The sequence below is a fragment of the Puma concolor genome, chromosome B2 (genome assembly GCF_028749965.1).
Source record: "Puma concolor isolate L17-30 chromosome B2, mPumCon1.1.hap2, whole genome shotgun sequence".
Lineage (NCBI taxonomy): Eukaryota > Metazoa > Chordata > Mammalia > Carnivora > Felidae > Puma > Puma concolor.
Genome location: NC_141671.1, coordinates 33,794,940 through 33,821,239, shown reverse-complemented (window position 1 = coordinate 33,821,239; position 26,300 = coordinate 33,794,940). Strand labels below are relative to the sequence as shown.

At 47.5% G+C, this 26,300-nt stretch overlaps 2 long non-coding RNA genes across 8 annotated transcripts in view; one reads left to right on the top strand and one right to left on the bottom strand.

The window, feature by feature from the left end:
- Positions 1 to 25,923, top strand: part of LOC147580892 (uncharacterized) — a 54,335-nt gene extending 28,412 nt beyond the window's left edge. For 5 of the 7 annotated variants that reach the window (XR_015251176.1, XR_015251170.1, XR_015251175.1 and 2 more), the window contains 6 exons: positions 1,327 to 1,570; positions 2,963 to 3,180; positions 8,017 to 8,166; positions 10,320 to 10,472; positions 12,222 to 12,389; positions 24,858 to 25,923. This is a non-coding gene — a long non-coding RNA (uncharacterized LOC147580892). Of the gene's footprint in view, positions 1 to 1,326; positions 1,571 to 2,962; positions 3,181 to 8,016; positions 8,167 to 10,319; positions 10,473 to 12,221; positions 12,390 to 24,241; positions 24,307 to 24,857 lie in introns of all 7 variants that reach the window. The other 2 variants (XR_015251172.1, XR_015251171.1) reach the window with 2 other exon arrangements.
- Positions 6,433 to 10,303, bottom strand: LOC147580893 (uncharacterized). Its single transcript, XR_015251177.1, has 3 exons — positions 10,124 to 10,303; positions 7,688 to 7,833; positions 6,433 to 7,138 (listed from the first exon to the last, which is right to left on the bottom strand). It is a non-coding gene; the product is annotated as an uncharacterized LOC147580893 (long non-coding RNA).
- Positions 25,924 to 26,300: the final 377 nt, after the last annotated feature.

The following is a 26,300-nucleotide window of genomic DNA, read 5'->3' as shown; positions in this document are numbered from 1 at the left end:
CCCAGAATCAAGAGTCACTGTTTCACCCCTGCAATAAAGTATTTTTTAAATTAAGTATGTACCTGGGGCACCTGGATGCCTCAGTTGGTTAAGCTTCTGACTTCGGCTCGGGTCATGATCTCATGGTTTGTGAGTTCGAGCTCCACTCTGGGCTGTGTGCTGACAGCTCGTAGCCTGGAGCCCGCTGCAGAGTCTGTGTCTCCCTCTCTCTCTGCCCCTCCCCTGCTCACGCTCTGTCCCTCTAAAATGAATAAACGTTAAAAAAAAATAATAAAATAAAAAAAATTAAGTATGTACATTGTTGTTTCAGACATAATACTATTGCACACTTAATAGACTGCAATATAGTGTCAACATAACTTTTTTACCACTGGGAAACCAAAAGATTCGTTTGACTGGCTTTATTGTGGTGGTCTGGAACCGACCCACAATATCTCTGAGGCATGCCTGTATGAGGTTAATTATCCTGCTCGAAATCCCCAGGGGCCTGCCCGTGCTGTAGCACCAAGGACATCCATAGGTTCTTCCGTGTAACCTTGCCAGCTGAATTTTACCCCCCTGCTTAGGGCCTGGCCCCTATCTTCCTGCACCCCTTTCCCCTCCACCTGACAGGCCATCCCCACGCCCAGCCCTGTCACTCTGTTCATTTCTTCCTGGAGCCTTTTTCTGGTGGGATCTCCCAGAAGGGGCTCGCCTTCCTCTGTCCCTCTCAACGCATGCGTCCTGCCGGTTTCTTGTGCCTGGCATCGTGCTGCGTGTGGCCTGGTGGGGGGAGTGGGAAGATCCACACTGGACCGGTTTGGGGGAAGGGGTGGGGCGTGGGGAGGGGGGTGGCTGACTCAGCTGAGTTGGAGGGCCTCCAGGGGGAGCAGGAGGGTAACCCAGCTGAGATGGTGAGCAGCAGAGGTGGGGGTGAGGAGGGTGTGGGTCTGGAAAGGCTGCCCGGAGGAAGCGAGCCTGAGCCCAGAGGTAAATGATAATCCCCTGCCACCTCCAGATGTCAAGCCAGCAGTAGGCAGCACTTGTGTCTTTTTCATCTGCACACTCTAGGTGCTCAATAATTGCTTTTGAATTTAATTGAGAGGAGGGTCATTTGAGGATTTAAAGAGTGATAGAATACCTGCTTTTCCCCCAAATATGCCCCACCAGCTTGTTCAAGGTGCTTGAAATCTCCCCCCATTAGATTCACGTTTGGCTTCAAAGCCAGTGCCTCCAGAAAGCTCCCTCTCAACTGTTCAGATCTGCACCCAGCATGTTCCGTGGGTGGTATCAGAGCAGCCCATTAGTCCCGACGAACTGATCTGACAAGCCATCTGTCACCTACAGCCCCAAGCCACCCTGAAATCGCCGAGTGTGTCGCCTGGCTCCGCTCCTCTTCTGGGCCCCCTCCGCCAACCCCCAAGTGACCTGATGGTGGTCCGAAGTCCCCTCTGAGTAACCCTGCCCCCAGCACTTCCCACCTGAGCTTTCACACTGGATGGCCTCACAGCACTTGTAGGAGGGAGGCGCACCGTACTAGAGCAAGATTCAGGATGCCTCAAGCTGACACTTGACTCCGGTGGCTTCCACGGTGAGGAAATTTCTGCTTTCTCATAACAAGGTGGCAAGAAGCGAAATGGTGCCAGTAGTGGGTGAGTGGCTCAACAGCGTCGTCAAGTACCAAGGCTATTTTCAATCTTTGTCTCTGCCATTGCCAACAGGTCAGCCATGTTTTTCTTTATGGTCACAAGATGGCCGCCTGTAGGCAAGTGTCACGTCTAGACGTGACAACGTACAGTGAATGAAGAGAGCTTTCCTGGAGGCTGCGAACAATTCATCTTTATGTCTCAGGGGCCATAATTACACTGCTGCTCACTCAAAATCCAATATTACTGCAATGCTGGGAGATAATTCTCTGCGGGTCTCTCATGTTTCTGCACACCTCTCAAAGAGGTGTGTATAGCAAACAGCCTTAAAGGTAGCGTTTTCGTCCAGGTCAAAGGGCAAGTTTGTTAAGATCTGGTGTTAAAAGACTCAGGTTCCCGGGGCACCCAGGTGGCTCAGTTGGTTGAGGGTCTAACTCTTCATTTTGGCTCAGGTCATGATCCCGGGGTCGTGGGATTGAGCCCCGCCTGGTGCTCCACGCTGGGCATGGAGCCTGCTTGAGATTCTTTCTCTCTCCCTTTGCCCCTCTCCCCTGCTCACACTCTCTCCCTTGAACCCTCTAAAATAATAAATAAATAAATAAATAAATAAATAAATAAATAAATAAATGGAAAGTTTCAGGTTCCCTAAGCTCGGGGTTCCTCTCCTATAACATAACCCACTGCAGTCACATGGCCACCCCTTACTGCAAAGGAGTTGAGAAATGCAGTGTTTGGCCAGCTGAAATTTCCATTTCTATGGAAGAAGGGAGAATGGATATGGGGGCAATCGGCAGTCTCTGCCATAGTTACTCCAACAAAACTGTGGTTCCGTGAGGAAGTCAGGAGGAATGATGTTGGAGAGGCAACAAGAATGGCTACACAGAAGGGTTGGTGTCCTGGCCCCACTTTACAGATGAGGAATTGAGTTCTAGTCAGGGAGGTGTCGGGGCCAGATCTGCTGACCCCTGACTTCAGGTTTTCTCATCATTTCCCTGCTTCTGCATCAGTACAGGTCAGGGAAGGTCACGGCAGGGAAGGCCTTCTCTCTCTCCTCAAAACACTCAATCCTCTTGGCTTCCACGAGAGCTCTGCCTTCTGTTCGTCTCATCTTTGGTCTTGCTGTTTCCTTCTCCACTTTCTCTTCCCAGCCTGTCACTGATGGGATTACCAAGGCTCAGCCTTTGCCCTCGCGCCTCTGTGTGTTCCTTTGGCCTGTGGCATTACTAGCATCTCGTCACCATAACCCCCTCACTCCTGTCTGCCCTTTGGACCGCTCTTTGTGCTCTGGACTTGTGTAGCCAGCTGCCCGCCAACATCCCCACTGGGATGTCTTACAGGCACCTCGGACGTCACAAGTGCAAACTGACCTCGCTCGGTCACCCACAAACTTACTTCCCTTCCACTCTGGTCTTGGCATCTTCAACATCTCCTCTCCCTCTTCTTCTGCATCCACTCCACCCCAACACCACTGTGCCTGGACCGTTGCTGGAGCTTCCTCCTGCCTCCCTGAAGCCACCCTGACTGGCCAGCCACTCCTTACCATCCTAAACTGAAGGTAGGACACTATTCTTAAAACCTTCAATGGCTATTATTACTTTTAGGAAAAAGGCCAACATTCTTTTCGTGGTGTGGCAGCCATGTGCCCATCCCCCATGATCAATTCTTTCCTTAATTTTAAAAAATTTATTGGGGGCACCTGGGTGGCTCAGTCAGTTGAGTGTCTGACTTCAGCTCAGGTCATGATCTCGCGGTTCGTGAGTTTGAGCCCCGCGTCGGGCTTGGTGCTGACAGCTCAGAGCCTGGAGCTGCTTCAGATTCTGTGTGTGTGTGTGTGTGTGTGTGTGTGTGTGTGTGTGTGTGTGTGGGTGTGTCTGCCCCTCCCTGTTCATGTTCTGCCTCTCTCTCTCAAAAATAAACAATAAAACATTAAAAAATTTATTTATTTATTTATTTATTTATTTAAATTTTTAAGCATTTATTCATTTTTGAGAGACAAGGAGAATGCAAGCCAGGGAGGGGCAGAGAGAGAGAGACAGAGACAGAGACAGAGACAGAGAGAATCTGAAGTAGGCTCCAGACTCTGAGCTATCAGCACAGAGCCTGACATGGGGCTCAAACCCACGAATCATGAGAGAACTGTGAGATCCTGACCTGAGCTGAAGTCAGATCCTCTACCGACAGAGCCACCCAGGTGCCCCTTTAATTTATTTTTTTAAATTAATTAATTTTTAAATTTATATCCAAGTTAGTTAGCATATAGTGCAACAATGATTTCAGGAGTAGATTCCTTAATGCCTCTTACCCATTTAGCCCATCCCTCCCACCACCCCTCCAGCAACCCTCAGTTTGTTCTCCATATTTATGAGTCTCTTCTGTTTTGTCCCCCTCCCTGTTTTTATATTATTTTTGTTTCCCTTATGTTCATCTGTTTTGTCTCTTAAAGTCCTCCTATGAGTGAAGTCATATGATTTTTGTCTTTCTCTGACTGACTAATTTCACTTAGCATCATACCCTCTAGTTCCATCCACGTAGTTGCAAATGGCAAGATTTCATTCTTTTTTTTTTTTAATTTTTTTTTCAACGTTTTTATTTATTTTGGGGACAGAGAGAGACAGAGCATGAACGGGGTTGGGGCAGAGAGGGAGACACAGAATCGGAAACAGGCTCCAGGCTCCGAGCCATCAGCCCAGAGCCTGACGCGGGGCTCGAACTCACGGACCGCGAGATCGTGACCTGGCTGAAGCCGGACGCTTAACCGACTGCGCCACCCAGGCGCCCCGGCAAGATTTCATTCTTTTTGATTGCCGAGGAATATTCCATTGTATATATATATACCACATCTTCTTTATCCATTCATCCATCGATGGACATTTGGGCTCTTTCCATACTTTGGCTATTGTTGACAGTGCTGCTATAAACATGGGGGTGCATGTGCCCCTTCGAAACAGCACAACTGTATCCCTTGGATAAATGCCTAGTGGTGCAATTGCTGGGTCGTAGGGTAGTTCTATTTGTAGTTTTTTGAGGAACCTCCATACCGTTTTCCAGAGTGGCTGCACCAGCTTGCATTCCCACTAACAATGCAAAAGAGATCCTCTCTCTCCACATCCTCGCCAACATCTATTGTTGCCTGAGTTGTTAATGTTGGTCATTCTGACAGGTGTGAGGTGATATCTCATTGTGGTTTTGACTTTCCTTCTTTATTTTTTGAAGATATTATTTTACTTTATTTTATTTTATTTTTTTGAAAGCGAGAGGGTGCAAGTAAGTGAGGAACAGAGAGAGGGAAAGAATCCCACAAGGGGTAGAGAAAGAGAGAGAGAGAGAGAGAGAGAGAGAGAGAGAGAGAAGTGGGGCTCGAGCTCATCAGATGCAGGGCTCGAATTCATGAACCGTGAGATCATGACCTGAGTCAACTCAAATGACTAACTGACTGAGCCACCCAGCCGTCCTTAAGATTTTACTTTTAAGTAATCTGTACACACAATGTGGGGCTCAAACTCACAACTCCGAGATCAAGAGTCTCACACTCCACCAACTGAACCAACCAGGCGCCCCCATTCTTTCCTTCTTTAGAAAGAGCATCCTTGCTTATAGCCAGGCACAAAGCCATTTATGTAGACTCCATTTCCCAGCCTCCCTTATAGCTGGGATGGGCCAAATGATTAAATCATGACTGACTGGGTGCAGGCAGGTGTTGGGTTCTAATGTGTGTGTGTGGGGGCGGGGGGGGGGCTTCCTTTGCCCCTTTTCTTTCCAGCTGACTAGAATGCATACATGATGGCTGAGACTCCAGCAGCCATCTTGGACCATGAGGAGGAAGCTAATACTGGGGCCAGTAGAGCAATAAGACAAAAGGGGCCTGGTCCCTAACACTGCTATGCACACACCTGCCAACCTATGTGCTTTTCTTACGGGAAACAGAAATAAAATGTGATCTAATTTAAATCACTTATTTTGGTTTTTCTCAGAGTCCAACCAAATCCCATTCCAATCACATGGCCCCTACCGCCCTCTGGGGTCTCAGCTTGTGGCCCTTCCACCTTTGCTCACTCTGCTCTAGCCATAGTGCCAGTTTTGAGTTTTTCCTCTGCTGTGATGCAGGGCCTTTGCACATGTTCTTCTCTCTGCCCAAAGCACGCTCTTTTCCTGGCTATCTCCAACTCACCCTTCAAGCCTTAGCTGGGGTTTCACTTACTCAAGGGTAGTCTTTCCTGACTGCAGAGGCATACTTAGAGTATTTGATATCCAGAGTAGATTTTTTTTTTTAAGATATCCCTCTTCTATACGTGATTTTCAATAATAATCATGACATGAATAGCAACCGTGACCAATAAAAAATGCAGTGCAAAATTTCTTTTATTGAATTTCATACATATAATCATCATAGTAAAAAATAAAACAAATATTATAGTACAATAAAATGTTTTAAGCAATGGATTAATACCTTTTAATCAATGCATTTTTTGAGGAAAGGGAAAAATGTCTATTTACATCTATTGTGGTAATAAATGATAACACTGCATTTTCTGTTCTCTAGCCTTCTGCAGACATGTCAGACTCTGTCGAAACTGATCTTTGCAGGGCACCTGGGTGACTCAGTCGGTTAAGCAGCCAACTTTGGCTTGGGTCTGATCTCATGGTTCATGAGTTCGAGCCCCACATGGGCTCACTGCTGTCAGTGCAGAGCCAGCTTTGGATCCTCTGTCCCCCTCTCTCTCTGCCCCTGTTCCCCCCCCCCCCCCGTGCTCTCTCTCAAAAATAAATAAAAAACATTAAAAAAACCCTGATCTTTGCATATTTTTTTTTTTTTTTAACGTTTATTTATTTTTGAGACAGAGAGAGAGACAGAGCATGAACGGGGGAGGGGCAGAGAGAGAGGGAGACACAGAATTGGAAGCAGGCTCCAGGCTCTGAGCCATCAGCCCAGAGCCCGACGCGGGGCTCGAACTCACGGACCGCGAGATCGTGACCTGGCTGAAGTCGGACGCTTAACCGACTGCGCCACCCAGGCGCCCGATCTTTGCATATTTTTAAAAATGTTTATTTACTTTTGAAAGAGAGGTGTGGGAGGGGCAGAGAGAGAGAGGAAGACAGAGAATCCGAAGCAAGCTCCAGGCTCAGAGCTGTCAGCACAGAGCCTGATGCGGGGCTTGAACTCACAGACCGCAAGATCATGACCTGAGCCGAAGTCGGACACTTAACTGACTGAGCCACCTGGGCTCCCCTGATCTTTGCATATTTTTATGTTCAAGAAGTAGCTCAGATTGATCAAATTTATCAATTTATCTTTGATCATAATTAACCAAAGAATATTTTCAATTAATTTTTATTTGGAAATGTTCTTTCTCACCCGAAGCAATAGACACACAAATAATTAGGGAGAGCCTTAAACATAAGGATGTTTGGTGGAAATTCAGAAAAAATCCATTTCAACAAGAAATTCCAGAAATTGCGGTATTGTCCACATGTAGTTCTTCAGGATCGATTCTAGCAGCTCTCAGATAACTTCCCTAAGTTGAAAAATTTTAAACGAATAAGAACTCCAAATGGTCACATAGAACTATGCTACCAATGTTTATTCCAAACGGACTGTTTAAATGAAGGACAGTGCAACAGGGATTCGAGACACAACATTCCTCTGAAGTGAGCATGAACAATTCTGCATCCACATGACCGCGGGTAGCTGGTCCCGGGAGTGGCTCAATGACTGGGAATTGTCCCAATTAATTTCCAAGCAGAATACAATGTTTTTTAAGGGATAAGTAATGAAAATGTACTAATTTGAAACTTACATGTATATTACTAAAAATTAACAGTAACGGAAACAATCGTTGAGGTCTTAAACCAACAACAGAACCTGGGGGGAGGACACTGTTTAGAATTGCTGGTATGCAGTGATAATAAAAAGCAGACTCACTTTTAGTGGGTTCTTATTGTTTTAAAATTTGGTACTGACGACACCCCTTCTTGCTGCCTGCATCGGGGCGGATGCTCCCTCCCCCCACCCTCGGGTGTCCTCCTCCGTAAGGCTCCTCCATGTCCCTTTGAGAGGCACTTACCTTAATTACATGTGCGTCTGTGTCATGACTTTATCATCTGTTCCCCGCTAGCTTGTCTGCTCCTCGCGGGCAGTCACCATCCTGCTCGTGGCTGTGCCCCAGGTCCCCGCCAAGTACTTGGCGCCCACTAGGGCCCCAGCACACAGCTGTTGAACAAATGTAGGTGAGGAACCTGGTGCAGAGTATATACTCAATAAAGGGTAACTACATTCACTGTTTCCTGCAGCGTGTTTAGAGCCTGAAATGTAATAGATGTTTGAACGCCGCCACATTTAACATCAGGAAAATGCTGCCTGACTTTTGAAGCATGGATTTTCTCTTCCCCAAAGGTCATTCTCAGAGGGCAGCAGTCACATCCGCTTCATCTCTGGGATCCCTTGAACACCAGCAGAGGGTCTGGTACAAAATAGGAGCTGATGAATATCCAATCAGCAGAGTTTATTGAGGATCTGCTACACAGCAGGAATATTCTTTCATGGGTATGGTTTCTACCAGTTACAACCCCCTGGGGTGGGCATGAGTGCTTTCGCTTTACAGATGAGGACAGTGAGACCCAGAGAGGTTAGAGGACTTGCCCAAGATCACACAGCCAGTAAGTGCAGAACCAGCTTTATTCCAGGTCTGCCTGGGCTCTAAAGCTCCTCTTCTTTCCAGGCCTCCTGGTTCCCCAACAGGGTGTGTGGGCCGGGAGGGAGGTGGCTGCAGTTTAGGGGTAGATTGGGTGGGGGTGGGGAGCCTGTCTTTCTTCAGGCTGCAGGAGTCTGGGCTTCAGGTTAGGCGTGTGCCAGGTCCCTGGGATGACTCCTGGCCCCGCACAGTGGTGAGCACTTCTGGTCCTTCCGTGGGGTTGAGGCGCCCCTGCACAGATGGGGTGGCCCTGGCTGAGGGTTTGGGGCTGAGTGGCAGACGTGAGTTCCACTGTCAGTGAGCTCCCACCACCGAGAGCTGTGCAGCCTGGGAAAGGAAGGTGGAGAATGGTTGGTAATAGGAGCATCCCTGTACAAGATTAGAAATACTAAGTCTGGCCCAGAGCTGGGCACAGGCAGAATTGGGCACCCGAGGTGCTCTGCCAACGACAAGGTCTTCTATTTCTCCTCCATGTTCTATTCCCTTGCTCTCCCTTTTACGATCCAGGAGGAACACGGCTCACATCAGGGGTTCTGTGGAGAGGGTGGGCTGCACACCTGATGGGGGCACCTTCAGGACCCCGGATATTGCTGGTGCACGCGTCCAGCCTCCAGGTCGCCCTGGACCGAAGCGGTCCCTAGGCTCCTTCCACGAGGATGTCCCGACAGCTACCCCGCTTCCCCCACCTCCTCTCCGGCCCGCGGCCCACCGGCCAGACTCCAGGTCGCCCTGGACCGAAGCGGTCCCTAGGCTCCTTCCACGAGGATGTCCCGACAGCTACCCCGCTTCCCCCACCTCCTCTCCGGCCCGCGGCCCACCGGCCAGACTCTGCTGTGAACCGAGGCCCGGGTGCGGACGAGCCGAGGGGACCCCGGTCGGCGCGGAGAGAGGAAGAGCTATGAAACCGGGCTGGGGCTGGGTTTGTGCGTCTCAGGCGGTTTCCTGGCGCCACCTCGTGGCTGTGGTCGGCGTTGCCGCGCCTGCTCTGAAGGGGCTCCAGGCTCGGGGCGTCTGGCTGGGGTTGGGACACTTTGGGCTCTTGGGCTGTGACACTGAGGCGAATCCCCACCTCTGTTCCTGTCCTTTGAGGACGAAACAAGGCTCCGAGGGCCCCTGAGGCCTGTGGCAAGCGGAAGGGTGGGGAAGGAAGCACTGAGGGGTCCAGTCTAGAGAGGCAGGGATTGGGGGTGACCCTCCCTGGGGCTCAGGAGGGGAACAGTGCCCCACTACCTGCATGATAGCTCTCTTGACCACGAGTCTAATCCCATAACCTTTCTAGATGTTCATGTGTGGCCCAGGTGAGAAAACCTGGGTTGGAGAGGGCATCATCCACTCTCTCCTGATCACTGAGGGCAGGTGCGGGGAGCTGGGGCCACAGCCCAGGTCCCAACTCTTGTCTGGGACCAGAACTCAGTGTGTGGCTGCGGAACAGAGACAAGTTCCCTGGGCCCAGCCTGCTCACCTGTGGGGCTTCCAGCTCCGAGGCAGCTCCCGTGTCAGCACGACTGTGTCCATCCATTGCCCTGAGACATCTCCAGGCCCAGCAGCCAAGGGCAGCAGGGCAGCAATGTGGGAGACCCTGGGCCCCGCAGGACTCCTCACAATACCCCAGGACCCTCGCCAGCAGTGCCCATGGCTGCTCTGGTGCTCAGGGAAGTCCAGGAATGCCCCTTGGGAGAGGGTGTGGCCATCTATTGGACTGCTCTGCCTTAAAGCCCCCACGGTCCAGGGGTCAGCCCTGTAGCTCACCTGGCTGGCTTGACTTCTTGCAAACTCCCGCCTCAAACTTTCCATTTTAGGTGCACTCACCTATGTTCCTTTGCATACCAGCTTCTGGGACTTCATGACTTCTGGGCACATTCTTCTCTCCACTCTTTAATTTCTGCCTCAATCAAGAGAAAATCTTAGAAAATTTTATCAGGCAGGATTTGCACGTGCAGAAATGAAAATGGTAGTCACTATACAAAGTAACAGAAGCCCGAGAAGGGCTGTCTATTTTTGGCAGGTGACGGCTTCCAGGGAAGGTCAGCTGAACAGAGCCTCTGGTCACAGTCTGCCTTCGGCTCTCCTGAGAGGGGACTGGAGCCTCTTCTGGAGAAGTCGGTGAGGTTATGAATGGGTCCTGAAATCCTGGGGCTCCCAGCAAGTCGATGGCGAGGTCTGTGCCTGTGTGTATATGTATGTGTGTATGTGTATATGTGTGCCAGTGTATATGGGGGGAGTGGGCTCCTCTGGATTTCTGCTTCTCAGTTGCCACTTGTTCAATCATGAGGTCAAAGCATGAGGGTTCCCAGCTGACAGAGGTGGTTGTGCCTGGGGGAGCAAGAGGAAACTCATCAGCAAAGGATCAAGAGCATGTGGAAGCTGGGCCAGGCTGCCCTTTTCCCTGTCATATTTTCTATAATCAACACACTATTTTACCTAGGGGCGTATAGACTATATTTTATTTTATTAAAACAATTTTTTTAATGTTTATATTTATTTTTGAGACAGAGAGAGAGCATGAGCGGGGTGGGGGGTGGGGGAGCAGAGAGAAAGGGAGACAGAGAATCTGAAGCAGGCTCCAGGGTCTGAGCTGTCAGCACAGAGCCCGATGTGGGGCTCGAACCCACGAACCATGAGAACATGACCTGGGCCAAAGTTGGACGCTCAGCCGACTAATTTTATTTTAAAAGGCAGCAGAGGTATCTCATGTGGTCTGGCTGCCCTCTCTCTGCCGGGTGCTCGGCTGGGACCCTGGGCTCTCCCTTCACCCTTCCCGATGTCCTTTCCCCTCCACTGTGATGGGCCCCCTTCTGTACCCCACATCATCCATGGTTTACCCCTTCCTATCGGTGGGACACATCCTCTAACTTCCTGAGAAGGGCTGGTGGGAGGGAACCCTTTCAAGAATGTCTTTAGTTTACTCTCACATTTGATTGCTCCTTTGGCTGGCTCCAGAATTCTGTGTGGGAAATCACTTTCCTTCAGAATGTTGAAGGCGACGAGGCGTTGGCTTCTTGTATCTAAGGTTGCAGTGGAGCGGTCGGAAGCCATTCTCGTTCCCGACCCTTTTTAGGAAAGTGACCTATTTTTCCTCTTTGAAAGCTCATAGAATATCCCTGTCTGAAATATCATGATGATGGGCGCTGGTGAGGGTCTATTTTTGTCCATTGTATTGGCACCTGACAGGCCATTTTAGTCTGGAAACTCCTATCCCTCACTTCAGAGAAATGTTCTTGAATGCTTATCTTTTTTTTTTTTTTTTTTAATTTTAGAAACCGCTTTATTGGGATAAAATTCACATACCATACAACTCACCTATTCAAAGTGCACAATTCACTGGCTTTTAGTATATTCACCAAGTTGTGCACCCACTACCACAATTGATTTTAGAACATTTTCATTACTCCACAAAAGATAGCCTATACCTCTTAGCTGGCACCCTTCCCTCATTCCCCCATCTCCTCAGCCCTGGGCAACCACTCATCTACTTTCTGTTTCTTTCATTAAAAAAAAAAAAGAAGAAGAATTTATTTTTTAAGTCATCTATCCACTCAACCTGGGGCTCGAACTTATATCCCCGAGATCAAGAGTCGCACGCTCCACTGACCGAGCCAGCCAGGTGCCCCTCCTTTACGTTTTGATAGATTTGCTTATTCTGGACATTTAGATGTAAACGGAGCCATACGATATATGGTCTTTGTGTCTGGCATGGCTTCAAGGTTCATCCTGATATTTCGTGCTGACATTTCATTTCTTTTTATGGCAGAATGATATTCCATTATATGGCTATGCCCCCATTTTATTTCCCCATTCGTCAGCTGATGGACATTCGAGTTGCTTCCACGTTTTGGCTTTCTGATCAAATAATTTCCATCTTTCTGTTTTCTGTCTCTTTCTGTTCCCTCCTCTGCACTTCCTGCAGTTTGGGTGCTGACTTTCCTGAACGGGTCTTCCATTTGAGCAGGAGGAGATAGACGTTGGAGGGGGGACAGCGGGCAGAGAGAAAGGGCAGCCCGCCCTCCACTGTTTGGCAAACGTGTGTTTACCATGAGCGGACGCAGGAGCCTTGCCAAGGCCGAGGCCTCCACAGGTAAGGGGAGTCTGAAAGCATGGGGACCTGGGATCGGAAGGAGCCGTAGGAGAAGGGATCCCTCCATCAGACTCCAGGCCCCCAGCAGCGCCCCTGAAGAAAGTTCACCTGCCCCCCGGGACAGAGCAATGTCCCCTGGGACATCATGGTCTTGGTGTACCAGAACTGCATCCCTTTGGGAGAAAAGACTGTCCCTTCCCAGTCGCCTCTTCCCTGATGTCCTATTCTAGTGGTTTGGGGATGGTCACTTCCGGACTATTGAGCTGCCCCTCTGGGGAATGAGACACTTGCTAGATTCCCCCTCTTTCGGGCAGCCCTCCCAGATCACCTTGGAGCCCTCTTCTTGATGGGTCTGCAGTGGGGGCCGCGGTGCAGGTGGGAACTGGCAAAGAGGGAGAAGCCTCAACATCACTTTGCGCTGGGCTGGGGGTGGGGCTGCCCGCTGTCTTCTCACGGGGGACCCTGGGGGCTGTTTGCTCTGGGAGCAGCTTTAGAACAAAGGAGTAGAGTGCGCAAGTACCTGGTTTTCCTGGTTTTGCAGCTTTAGCAATTCCAGGGCAACAGGAAAGTCCCTGTCCATATCCTGGGCCTGCAGCCGGGCTCCTTACGGTCCAGCGCGCACACAGGTCTCTGGGATGTTGCCTGAGATTCTGCATCTCTAACAAGTTCCCAGCTGAGGCCTGTGCTGCGGGTCTGGGGACCACACTTTGAGAAGCAAAGCTTTAGATAATGTTGAGGGGCGTTCTGGGAAGAACGGTATTACCTCAATCCCTAAAATCATAGTGGCTTAAACAAGTTAGAATTTCCTTCTCTCCATGGTCAGAAAGACCAAGGGTGAGCTTTTCTTTTTTTTTTTGCTTTATTTATTTATTTTTTTAATTTTTTTTTCAACGTTTTTTTATTTATATTTGGGACAGAGAGAGACAGAGCATGAACGGGGGAGAGGCAGAGAGAGAGGGAGACACAGAATCGGAAACAGGCTCCAGGCTCCGAGCCATCAGCCCAGAGCCTGACGCGGGGCTCGAACTCACCGACCGCGAGATCGTGACCTGAGCCGAAGTCGGACGCTTAACCGACTGAGCCACTCAGGCTCCCCAAGGGTGAGCTTTTCAAGGCTGGTAGGCCAGCTGCGCAAATGTGAGGGACCCAGGTTCCTTCTCTCCTGTTGTTTTGTCATCCTTAACATGAAGTAAAGTTACTTTCTCAGGGTCACACGGCCAAGATGTGGCAGAACTACTGTTTGAACCCACATCTTCTGGCTTTAAATCCCATGGTCTCGGGGCGCCCGGGTGGCTCAGTCAGTTAAGTGTCAGACTTCGGCTCAGGTCATGATCTTGAGGTTTGTGAGTTCAAGCCCTGCGTCGGGCTCGGGCTCTGTGTTGACAGCCCAGAGCCTGGAGCCTGCTTGGATTCTGTGTCTCCCTCTCTCTCTGTACCTCCCCCGCTCATGCTCTGTCTCTCTCTCAAAAATAAATATTTAAAAAAATAATTTAAAAAAGTCCCATGGTCTCTGCTCAACCTTGTGTGATGAGTGATGGGCGGCCATCTAGGACATGCATCCAGTAGGAGTTCGTGGTCGTGGGGCGTCAGGAGCAGGTGACTGTCAGGGATCCAGGCAGTGCCAGCAAGGCCTCTGATCAGATGAGCAATGGCTGGGTCCTGGGGACAAGTTGGGGACCCTGGGGATACTGGGGACTACCACAGTGTGTGTGGTGGGGGGAGTGGTAGTCAGAGAAACTGGGACTCCAGGCAGGGATGGAAATAGTGACCTCTCCCTGCCATCATCCCTGCTCTGACCAGCATCACCACAGGATCGTAGTACTCTGTTTTGCTTTTAATCACAAATTTTGAAATATTTGAAACATATGGAAAAATACAGAAAATGATGTAACAAATAGCTATACTCTAACAAGGTTATTTGTTTGAAATATTTTGACTTATTCTCTATAATATGTATATATTTTAATGAAAACATTTTTAATGTTTATTTATTTGAGAGAGAGAGAGAACACGAGCAGGGGGGAGGCAGAGAGGAGAGACAGAATTCCAAGCAGGCTCTGAACCATCAGTTCAGAGCCTGATGCAGGGCTCGAATTCACAAACTGTGAGATCACGACCTGAGCTGAGATCAAAATTCAGACACTTAACCAACTGCACCACCCAGGTGCCCTTATATATATATTAAAAAAAAAAAAAAGTCATGGAAAAAAACTGAAGCCCACCCTTGACCTCCTTTCTCCTTTCTCTGAAGTATTCTTTCCTTCCCAAACATGCTTGACAACTTACCAAATAAGTATATATCTGCAAACAATGTTGCTTTGCGTTAGAACATTCTGCATGAATGACATCATCACATTGCGTATCATTTTGCCAGTCGCTTTATCTCAACATGATGCTTCTGAGATCTATCAGTGCTGACTCGAACCCACTCCTTGTAATCTGCGTGTCCTTTATTTTCTGACGGCCACAATTTATCTACCTTCCTGCTAAGAATAGTTGCTCGCAGGAGTTCATGATTATAATCTACGCCACAGAGAACCTTCTTGAACATGACTCCCTGGACACACAACACAGAGTTTCTCTGCGGTTGTCATCTGGAGGTAAAAATTTGGGGTCGTGATGTTTATACACCTTCAGCTTTACTAAGAATCATCCAACTATTCTCCAAAGTGGTAGCACCAATTTACGCTCCCACCACCAACTACAATTTCTGTCTCTTCACGTGCTCCGCGAGGTGTATCAGTCTTTGCCGGCCTGTTGGGTGCAAACTGGTGTTTTCTTCTTGTTCGAATTTGCATTTCCTTCGTTACTAGTTAGCCTGAACAACTTTTGATGTGGACTGGCCATTGGTAGTTTCTTTCTTTGCAAGGCCTGTTTAGATCTTTGGCCTATCTTTCTTTTGGGCTATTTATCGTTTTCTTACCGGCGTGTAGGTGTCCTGGATATCTTTTGTTGGTTACGCTGATTGCAGACATTGTTACAGCCCTCCGGTCATCTGATCCTGGACAGGGACTGAGGATCAGTGCTGGGATGGGTTAGTGATGTCTGCCACAGGTGTGGGAGGGGAAGCCGCAAGGGCTTTGGGTTAAGGCAACAATGTGGAGGCCAGGCTATTAGAGAAGGGCCATTGAGGAAACTCCAGCACAAGCAGAAGGCTCAGTAATGAGGCCAGAGCAGGTCTAGGCAAGTCAAGCCAGCAGGTGAGGCCCAGGTCACCAAGGCAAACCTCTAAATCTTTCTGAGAGACCTCTGAGAAGCCCATGGCTAGAATTTCTCTAGCCCCTTAGAACTTCTCTCATTGAATTGAATTGGATACATGTATCCTTCACTAAGGGAGACTGCAGGAAATTGTCACAACAGATATATTGCTGTATTTGTGGAAGGGATATTGTTGAGGATGCTTTTTTAAAAAAAAAATTTCTTTTTAACATTTATTCATTTTTGAGATTGAGAGAGGCAGAGAATGAGCAGGGGAGGGGCAGAGAGAGACACACAAAATCTGAAGCAGGCTCCAGGCTCAGCACAGAGCCTGACATGGGGCTTGAACTCACAGACCATGAGATCATGACCTGAGCTGAAGTCAGACGCCCAAGTGACTGAGCTACAGGTGCCCCGAGGATGCTTTTATTACATCACATGATGCTATCTCAAAGAGGACCAGGGAAGAAATCTCTCTCCCATGTTAGTACAGGAATGGCCAGCTTTCTTCTGAATAACCGTGTTGTATTTATGTTTTGTATCTGATGATGTTATTACTTCCCTTTTTGCTATGGCCACCAGGAAACTCACAGCCCAATCCAGAGACCCATGGAGTAACGGGGTACAAAATTAAGGCCACTTTACCTCAATTTTGCCTCTTATTTGATGCAACAAGTCTTGTTTTGCATGGGTTTTTTTTTTTGTTTTTTTTTTTTTTTTTTGGTTAATTAGAATCCTTTTGAGATGAGATGGGGTAAAAATAATACCCCCCTCACTCTGCCACTGCTGTATTGTCTTGGGGTAGAACAAGGCCAGGGACTCGGAATGGGGGCTGGAGCTGAGAATAGGTGATGGGTGAGCTGCTGAGTAGTCCCAGAGAGAGAGGAGACAGGCCATTACACAGCAGTGGGAGCTGTTTTCTAAAACACCTGGGCCTGAGCCCAGTTTTGAAAAAAAATTTCTGTATTTTTCAAAATAAACTTAAAATTGGCTCGGAGCCACTCCTACCTGGCTGGCAGGACAACTGGCAGGGGCTATTACTGAGTCTATCCCTGTTATATCAGCTCATGTGAGAATCTGGAGTTTCCCTGGTCCTTGTCCTTGTCCCTGTTGCCGTGGGGCCTGGTTCTTGACCACATTAGGCACCGCTCCTCTGAGAGGGTGTTGACCACAGAGCCTGTGGCCGCTGTTTGCAATGCCCTGTCCTGTCCTGCTCTTGAGTTCCACGACATGCACGCCTTTGTTCTGGACAAAGTATGCTTGTATATTGAACCGTCTTGGAAGATGGAGATACTATCTCTCTTCAGAGCAGAGGGCAGGTTTGTTTACTGTCCCATATTGTCTCCTTCCAGGGCAAAGGTTGGGCAGATTTGCTTGTAGTTCCTTATAAAAGACTTGAGTTCGCTAAGCCTGGGGCTCCTCAGCTGTGACGCAGACCCACTGTGTGGTGGCACCCACTTGGGCTGCTTCACATCACCCCATGGGACTTGTGGGGCAAGAGGAACAGCGCAAACATGAAACTCACGATGCCCGCTCTGTTTTAAGTAATACAGTCCTTTGTCTCTGACCCACGAGTCTCCTGTCTTCTGCCGGTCTCCATGAAATGGTGGCAGGCTAGCTTGTTAGCTTGCAAGTAGGGCAAAGCCTCAGACTTTTCATAGCCTTTCCCAGGGTAATAAGTACTACCTGTAGTGGCCCCATGACATGCCTTTTGGCTGCTTGAGCATTAAAAATGTTTTAGTTATGGTAAGAGAAATCCATATCACATGAAAATTACCATCTTAGCCTTTCCAGCATCTTTTGACCACATTCCCTAAATTTGGAGAGGCCTGCCTGCTCAAGGAAGAAAGCAGAACCATGAGTCTTTCTCCCAACTAGAGCTCAGCCTCTGCCAATCAGATGCTTGTGAGGGGCTGTGAATGGCAAAAGGGTGGTAGGTGGGCAGGAGGGAGGCAGGCACCTTTCTTTTCTTTTTAATATTTATTTATTTTGAGAGGGTGGGGAGAGCAGGAGAGGGCAGAGAGAAAGAAAGAGAGAGGACCCCAAGCAGGCTCCATGCTGTCAGCACAGAGACTGATGTGGGACTCAAACTCATGAACCTCCACATCATGACCTGAGCTGAAATCAAGAGTCAGACGCTTAACTGACTAAGCCATCCAGGTGCTCCCTGGAAGTCCCTTTCTTGGTGAGGACAGTGGTGAGCTGGACTCTGGCTCTCAGGGATGTGGTTGTAAGTGGCTGAGGTTCTGATGCTCAGCCCCAGGGTCAGTGGAGTGACCTTGGGCGCCTCACCTGAGCTGGTCTGGACTCTCCCTGTCAGCATTCCCCCCATGTTCCACAGCTGTCCACACTTCCTTCATCCTTTCATTTCCGCTCTTGGGCAGGGCGGCTTCCTATTTGGAAGCCAATAAACAATGGCTTCCTCATTGTATATTTGTGACTTCTCTTTCTCTTGGTCAATCTCACCAAAGGTTTGCCAATCTAATTGGTCTTTTCACAGAACCAATTTTGACCTCATGGATTTTCTCTCTCTTGCATTGTTTTCTGTCTATTAATTTCTGCTCTTATTTTTGTCATTTCCTGACTGCTGCTGTTTTTGAATTTATGTGGCTGTTCTCTCTGTAACTTGGACAGTTAATGTGTTATTTTCAGCCTTTCTTCTTTTTCAAGCTTTCAGTGTGTTATGTTTTCCTCTTCTCATTGTTTTCACTGTATCCCCCAAGTTTTGATTAGTTTTCATCATTTATTGTAAAATATTTAAAATTTACTGCTAATTCTTTGACACATATGTTATTCTTGAGTATTGTTTTTCAAAATCTTTTATCATGGAAAACAAATACATAAAAGAGAAGAGAATATATAATGAACCCCTAGGTACCTACAGCCAGGTCCAATTGTGAACATATGGCCATTCTATTTTCATCTATAGTCCCATGTGCTCTCCCAACTCAAACCTCGTTTATTTTGAGAGTGTGTTTTAAATGTATGGAAAATTTTTATTTATTTTTTTTTGGTTAATGAGTAATGATGTAATTACATTGTGGTCAGAGACTACAGTCTTCATGATACTGAATTATTAATGTTTCTTGAGACTTGTTCTATGATTAGCATGTGGTCATTTTGTGTGAATATTCTATGTATTCTTGAGTGTATCTATTTCATGTGCAGGCTGGTATACATGTCCATTAGATCAAGTTTGTTAATTCTGTCATTCAAATCTTCTATACCCTTGCTGGATTTTTTGTCTTCTTGATTTGTTAATGATTGAAAAAGGTCTATGAAGTGTTCTGTCATGATAGTGGATTCTTTATTTCTCTTATGGTTCTGTCCATTTTTTCCCCCATATATTTGAAAGCTAATTAGGTGTTTAGAGTTGTTATATCTTCGAACCAATTTGACTTTTATCATTATGTAATGATTTTCTGGATCTCCGATAATGTATTTTATCTTAAAAGTGATCTTGTCTGATATTAATAAAATTACGCTAAGTTTTTTGTGGGGGGATGTTAATATTTGCTTGCTATATTTTTTTCATCATTTTACTTTCAAACTTTCTTTGTCTTGTGCCTTATAGGTGTCTTTTGTGAGCAATATATAGCAGGATTTTAAAAAAATCCATCTGTAGATTAACAGAATGTGTTGTTGAGCAATATATTAATGTCCTTCTTGAATAATGCACCCCTTTGACGCTGGTTATCCTCTCCTGCCTGACCTAATTTTGTTCTGTACTTCAGGTCTGTCCTTTTTGATTGGCCCCCTCAAACTCTACCTTATTGTTATTTTATAGGGTAGGGTTTGTTTGATTTCCCCCCACATGTTCCTCATTTGATTTGCTCACTGTTTCCTCATGCATTTCAGCCTCCTCTTCTGGGATCATTTCCCTTCCTCCTGAAGTATATCCCTTAGTGTAGGTCTGATGGTATGCACTCTGGTTTGATTTTGTTTGGAACTTTTGAACAATTATAACATATAACCCATGTATAGAAAGGTGCACAAGACAACAATAGAATAATTATAAAATTAACACTAGACCCCCAATATGTTCCTTTTTAAATCATGCCTCAGTAACTATCCTTTTATGTTACTCATACCCTTGCTTTTCCTTATAGTTCCACTGATATATAATCTGATATAACAGAGGTTAGTTTTTGCCTACTTTGGACTTTATGCAGGTGGAACCATACTGCACATGTTCTTGTGTGTTTTTCTCTCAGCATATGAGAACTGTATATGAGTATACAGTTCTAGGTTGTTGCACGTAGGTACAACCCACTCATTTTTATTGTCATATTGTATTTTACCATATAATTGTTTAAATGTTTATTTATTTTTGAGAGAGAGAGACAGTGCAAACAGGAGAGGGGCAGAGAGAGAGGGAGACACAGAATTCAAAGGAGGCTCCAGGCTCTGAGATGTCAGCACAGAGCCTGATGTGGGGCTTGAACTCGTGAACCGTGAGATCATGACCTGAGCCGAAACCACAAGTCAGGTGCCTAACCAACTGAGCCACCCAGGCACTCTGGAATGTGTACTTTCTTAGTGGATTTATGTTGTTCATCACTTCTGGAGACTGCACAGTCATTATCTTTTTAAATATTTCATTTCCTCCTTTTCTCTTTTCCTTCTTTCTGAGATTCTGATAAATATATGTTATATTTTCTTACTCTGTCCTCCATGTCTCTTAAAATCTCTTTTAAACTCTTCGTTTTCTTGCCTCTCTGTGTGTGCTGTTTACCAGGTGATTTCTTTGGTTATAGCTTCAGCTCACTAATTCTCTCTTCAACTGTCTCTAATATCTTTTCAGTAAGGTTTTTGATTCCAACCTTTATATTGTTCATTTCTTTTTTTTTTTAACTTATTTTTGAGAGAGAGAGGGAGAAAGAGTGGGGGAGGAGCAGAGAGAGAGGGAGACAGAGGACCTGAAGCGGGCTCTGCACTGACAGCAGAGAGCCCAACACGGGGCTTGAACGCCCGAACCGTGAGATCGTGACCTGAGCTGAAGTCAGATACCTAACTACTGAACCACTTAGGCACCCCTATTGTTCATTTCTTGAAGTTCCATCTTAAAACCCATCTGTTCTTTCCTAGTTTTTTTCTGTCGAGTGGCTTCTTTGTGACTGCATGTTTTATTTCATAAATGTATGTTTTATATATTTTTATCTGAAAATCCTTTGATCTTCAGTCTTTAGGGATCTAAACCTGGAGTTCATTGTTTTTTGCTGACTCACAGACACAGTAACTTGCCTCCTCATGTGCCTGCGATCTTTGTGAGCTCATTGTTGGTTTCAAATTGGTAGGAATCCTGTAGGTCGCGGTCGAGGATTGGGGATGCAGCCCTGCAGACAGCATTTGCTTTTCCTCTTCTGCTGGTACCAGGAAGCGCCATGATCTGGGGTTACTTCCTCTCGCCTTGAATGAGGGACTCCAACACTCCCCTTCCCTGTTTTGGGCTTGGACCAAGCCTCAGTTTCCCAGTAACAGGAGGAAATTTATCTGGCTGCCTGCTGCCCCAGCCCTGGCCAGCCCCCGGTCCCTTGTCCCAGAGGGAGTGTGCTTAGGGACATCCCCTATCTCTTGTCAGATCAGTTACATTTCAAATAAATATGTTTTTCAGAGTTCAGCTGTTCTCCTCAGCCATGATGCTATAATGCCAGAAGCAGAAGATTCCTTATAGTCTCTAACAATTTCCTTTTTATGTAAACCACCCTGTATGGGTTCTGTTGCCTGCACTAAAGGCCACATATTAGGAGTGCTTTTCCCCTGGTATAAAGTGGTCATCTACCTTTTTGTCCACAAGAAGAGCAGCCCCCTCTTTTGGAGAACTAGTGGTTTCTCTCCCAGCCCAGTCACATGCCCTGTAATTATGGAACTCGGTCCCTCAGACTACAGGGTGGGTCACATGACCCAAGATCGCCAGTTAGAGTCCTTCCCCCGGGGATTTCTGAATTTGAGTGGAGGCGAAGCTTCTTCCTCTTGGGGGCATCATGAGGGTGTGAGCTCAGTAAGGCTGCAGTCTTATTTCCCACGCGTGGGGATAAAGCCTGCAGAGAACGAAGCCAAGGTGCTGAGGGACAAAAGAAGATGCAAGAGACAGTGGGAATCATGTTACTCTGTGCTATCTGTGGTCTGACCGCGTAAGCCAACACATCTTCCCATGCTGCTCAGGTTTTCTGCCTTTTACATTCTAGCCTCTTACGTGGTGAGGTGATAGATGATTATTACTTTGTTTTCTGCCTTCTTGTGTTTTAAAAATGCCTTACCATCTGGGGGCGCCTGGGTGGCTCAGTCGGTTAAGCGTCCGACTTTGGCTCAGGTCATGATCTCACAGTTGGTGAGTTCGAGCCCCGCATCCCTGGAGCCCACTTCGGATTCTGTGTCTCCCTCTCTCTCTCTTCCCCTCCCTCGCTCATGCTCTATCTCTCTCTGTCTCAGAAATAAATAAACATTAAAAAAAATTTTAAAAATGGCACAAGAACAGACCTTCAGATCAATGGAATTGAATAGAGAATCCAGAAGTGGACCCATAAACGTATGGGCAACTAATCTTTGACAAAGCAGGAAAGAATATCCAATGGAATAAAGACAATCTTTTCAGCAAGTGGTACTGGGAAAATTGGACATGAAGCGACATGAAGAATGAACCTGGACCACTTTCTTACACCATACACAAAAAATAAACTCAAAGTAGATGAAAGACCTCAATGTAAGACAGGAAGGCATCCAAATCCTCGAGGAGAAAGCAGGCAAAAACCTCTTTGATCTTGCCTGCAGCAATTTCTTACTCAACATTGTCTCCAGAGGCAAGGGAAACAAAAGCAAAAATGAACTACTGGGACCTCATCAAAATAAAAATCTTCTGCACAGCGAAGGAAACAATCAGCAAAACTAAAAGGCAACCGACAGAATGGGAGAAGATATTTGCAAATGACATATCAGATAAAGGGTTAGTATCCAAAATGTATAAACAACCTACCAAACTCAACACCCAAAAAGCAAATAATCCAGTGAAGAAATGGGCAAAAGACATGAATAGACTCTTCTCCAAAGAAGACATCCAGATGGCCAACCGACACATGAAAAAATGCTCAACATCACTCATCATCAGGGAAATGCAAATCAAAACCACAATGAGATACCACCTTACACCTGTCAGAATGGCCAACATTAACAACTCAGGCAACAACAGATGTTGGCGAGGATGCAGTGAAAGAGGATCTCTTTTGCATTGTTGGTGGGAATGCAAGCTGGTGCAGCCACTCTGGAAAATGGTATGGAGGGTCCTCAAAAACTGAAAATGGAACTACCCTATGACCCAGCAATTGCACTACTAGGCATTTATCCAAGGGATACAGGTGTGCTGCTTCGAAGGGACACATGCACCCCCATGTTTACAGCAGCACTATCAACAGTAGCCAAAGTATGGAAAGAGCCCAAATGTCCATCGATGGATGAATGGATAAAGAAGATGTGGTATATATACACAATGAAGTATTACTCAGCAATCAAAAAGAATGCAATCTTGCCATTTGCAACTACGTGGATGGAACTGGAGGGTATGATGCTAAGTGAAATCAGTCAGAGAAAGACAAAAATCATATGACTTCACTCATAGGAGGACTTTAAGAGACAAAACAGATGAACATAAAGGAAGGGAAACAAAAATATAAAAACAGGGAGGGGGACAAAACAAAAGAGATTCATAAATATGGAGAACAAACTGAGGGTTGCTGGAGGGGTGGTGGGAGGGGGGATGGGCTAAATGGGTAAGGGGCATTGAGGAATCTACTGAAATCATTCCTTCACTATATACTAACTAATTTGGATGTAAATTTTAAAAAATAAAAAAATAAAGTTAAATTACAAAGTTAAAAATAAAATTTTAAAAATTAAAAAAATGCTTTACCATCTAGATATTTTAATTTTTTTTTAACGTTTATTTATTTTTGAGACAGAGAGAGAGAGAGACAGAGCATGAATGGGGGAGGGTCAGAGAGAGGGAGACACAGAATCTGAAACAGGCTTCAGGCTCTGAGCTGTCAGCACAGAGCCCGACGCGGGGCTTGAACTCACGGACCGCGAGATCATGACCTGAGCCGAAGTCGGCGGCTTAACCGACTGAGCCACCCAGGCGCCCCCCATCTAGATATTTTAAAAAATAAAACAGCTTTATTATTATTATTATTATTATTTTTTTTTTTTTTAAGTAGGCTTCATGCCCAGCATGCAGCCCAGTGTGGGGCTTGAACTCACGACAGTGAGATCAAGAACTAAGCTGAGACCAAGAGTTGGATGCTTAGTCAACTGAGCCACCCAGGTGCCCCCTAAACAAAGGTATTATTAAAAAATATCCTTGGGGGTGCCTGGGTGGCTCAGTCAGTTGAGCACCAGACTTTGGCTCAGGTCATGATCTCACGGTTCATGGGTTTGAGCCCCACATCGGGGTCTGTGCTGGCAGCTCAGAGCCTGGAGCCTGCTTTGGATTCTGTGTCCCCCTCTCTCTCTGCCCCTCCCCCACTCACACTCTGTCTCTCTCTCTCTCTCTCAAAAAGAAATACACATTAAAAAAATTAAAAAAGAAAAACCCTTGCATTCACTTTTTTGGTGAAGCAAATAACCTCACCCTAATTGGTTTTTGTGAGATGAAATCTCCACAGGTTAGATTCAGCTAAAGCAAGGACCCGTCCAGTGGGCAAGGACTCGCGTGTCCATTCTGTTAATGGTGAGTGGGACACATACCTTCCCCAAGAAAAGCAGCCTGGCCTTGGTGATGCCAAGTGTCTGTGGTGGCCCTGATGATGGGGCAGTGGCTCTGGGGCTCCCCGCCCCTGGTGCCACCCCCTGCGGCCTCTGCCTGTGAGGCCTACACTCTGCCTGGAGTGTAACATCTGAGGGGCTGTCTCAGTCGGCTGGTGTCCTCGGCACCCAGCACTAAACTGGCAAGAATTTTTTTTTTCCCCACCCGGCCACCCGAGAAATGTTTTGATGAAGTGAGCTAATCCACACCTCAGATTCTCAGTCAGGCATCCCATATCCTTCTTTGACTGGTTCTGACACCAACAAGCCGTGTGGTCTCGAGCAAGCCTCAGTTTCCTCTTCTGCAACGTGGGCTTCATGCTTGGTCTTCTGCAGGGTTGTAAGGATTAGACAGAGTCCAGAGCCAACATGGAATGAATTACATTGACGGGGGAGGAGGAAGGACGTGATGGCGGGGGCTGACAACCTCGGGATGGGAACAAGGATGCTGAAAGGCACTTTTCCTGTTGCACTTAGGAATCAGAGTTGGGACGAAGGAAGGAGGAAGCATTTGGCTTCACATTCTAGAGAAAGAAGACCCTACTGGGCTGCAGACTCCCCTCCAGGGGCTGTTGGAAAGTGGCTGGACCTCTTCTGCCTCTCCCCAGCCACTCTGCCACTCTGCCAGTTACCAGTTACTAGCAGGGACTGTGCAGTCACTGAAACCAGCACCCTAGGGAGGCCCAACTCTGAACACCAGCCACACAGAAAGGAGACGCCGACACCCCAAGGAGGTGATTACGCCAGGGGGGCAGCGAAACACAGAGCCTCTCGTCTCTCCTCTCCCTCTCTTCCCACACAGCCTTCCCCCGCCGTGAGCGTTTGATTAACTGTGAGGCGTTTACCTTGTCACTAGATGGAGCTGGGAACTGGGTCTTTTTGTATCTGAAAGTCACCAGAAAGCCACAGGACTTGCCAAGATGGTCGGAAGGGATGGGAAGAGGAGGCTGAAGGTTGGATTTAGGGGAAAATGGCTACACCCCCACCCTTCACTGAGCTGAGCACCTTGGGAGCCAGTGACCAGAGCAGCTTCCCCGAGGGCACCCATTCTGTGTCCGGAGGGCCCAGCTGTGCAGGGGCCCTCGGTGAGGGGCGACACAGAATCCAAGGGATGAGTAGCTCCTGGAGTGAGGCTCAGCCCTTGTCCTTGCTGGATACCAAGTGGCAACTGCTGTTGTCATCAGGGAGCTCTCCTAGGTTGGCAACGCCATCCAGGAAGTGCTATCTCGGGGGGCCGCCCTCCCTCCTGCCCTCCCGTTCTCCCTCTCCAGCGTCAGGCCCCGGGCCAGAGGGAGCCGACAGCAAAGGTCCTTGGAACCCAGAGGAGCAAATCCCCTTGGAACCCAGAGGAGCAAATCCCCTGGACTCAGTGAGGAGTTGGGAGGTCCGGGCCAGGGTGGAGACACAAGGCGGTTCTGAGCCCAGACCTGGCTGAGGGCACAAGTTCAGGAGGCAGCAGGGTGGTTTCCCATGCTGCTTTTGTAAGGCCTTGTAACTTAAGCCCCCAGTCTGCAGAGTGAATAAAGGCGGACCTTTTTTCAGAGGTGTGTACATCGGGTGGAAAATGTTCCTGAAGACAACCTTCCTGAGCCCCGGTCTCCTCGGAGAAATGAGTTGTGAGGGATAACGAAGTAGTGCACAGTGCCTGGGACGCTGTAGGTGCTCAATAAATGGCAGGTTTTTATTCTACCTCCTCCCTTCACACCTGCCGCCTTCCTAGCACCTTGATAGGGAAGGAATAGGCAGAAAGGAGAAACGACAGGCTTGAAATGACCAAAAGGGGTGTGGGAGCGCCCTCTGTTGGTCAATAGTGGAAGGTGGCAGAGGGGGCTGCCCAGACCGCTAGAGAAACGGATCCAAGTCTTCCAAGGGCCCAGCGTGGGGGCCAGCTGAGGTCGGAGCTGTCCCATCCACTGTCCT